Source organism: Aplysia californica, unplaced genomic scaffold (genome assembly GCF_000002075.1).
Source record: "Aplysia californica isolate F4 #8 unplaced genomic scaffold, AplCal3.0 scaffold00124, whole genome shotgun sequence".
NCBI lineage: Eukaryota > Metazoa > Mollusca > Gastropoda > Aplysiida > Aplysiidae > Aplysia > Aplysia californica.
In genome coordinates, this window is record NW_004797394.1 from 499,834 (window position 1) to 500,933 (window position 1,100).

A 1,100-nucleotide genomic window follows, 5' to 3' on the forward strand; every position below is an offset into this window, starting at 1 on the left:
ACACACACACACACACACACACACACACACACACACACACACACACACACAAAGATGTTCATATACCTGTAATACCTGAAGGTGTAATCTCAGAGATTAACGTGTAATGACCCTCCCTCTTTCATGGTCGTCAGCTGCCGTTGCACATTCTGCCATATCCAGGCTTGTCCATGTCTTAATGTTGTCTATTAATGTTACGCTTTGTCTTCCCCTAGCTCTCAAACCCCACATTCTTTCCTCAAGCACTTCTTCCACAATGGCCTTGTATCGTTTAAGTGACCAAAGTATTATAATTTTTATTATCATTTTTTTTAAAGCAGAGTTTGTCCTGTGTGGAGAAGTGTTCGTCTTTTTTCTTCTCTTTCCAACTTATTCAGGCCATTCTGCGGTAGCACCACATCTCTAACACAGACATTTTGTTTTCACCCTTCTTTGTTAAAGTCCAGGTCTCGGGCGCTTTTAGGCATATATTATGTGGAAGATGTATTGATACACCATTTTCTCATGTAGTTATGTAATGATTGAAGAACTAAAGAAATAAATGTAAGGAAGGGGGGGGGGGATGGTTCCTCAGCCCTACTTGCAATGAATGGCACATTATTACAAGTACAAACATACAAACTTACAAACAGAAACACACACACACACACACACACACACACACACACACACACACACACACACACAAACTTGCATCCACGTATGCTCATTATATACTCTTACACAGGCCCACACTCTTTTATACTTACTAATACACACAAACACACCTCCCTCCCCCAACCCCTTACACACACACTTACATCCACATAATATGAACATATTTTGTTCATTATGTACTCTTATAAAGGCGCACACACTTTTATACTCATTAATACACACACACACACACACACACACACACATACACACATAATAATAGACTCAGAGGCCCCTCCCTCCTCCCTCCCACAAACACACATTGCACACATAGACACACCTACGAGACCTTTCCTCCCGGAGCCATACACACACAATCAACACATGGTCTCATACAGCCTCAGACATTTATTATTATTCTCTCTCTCTCTCTCTCTCTCTCTCTCTCTCTCTCTCTCTCTCTC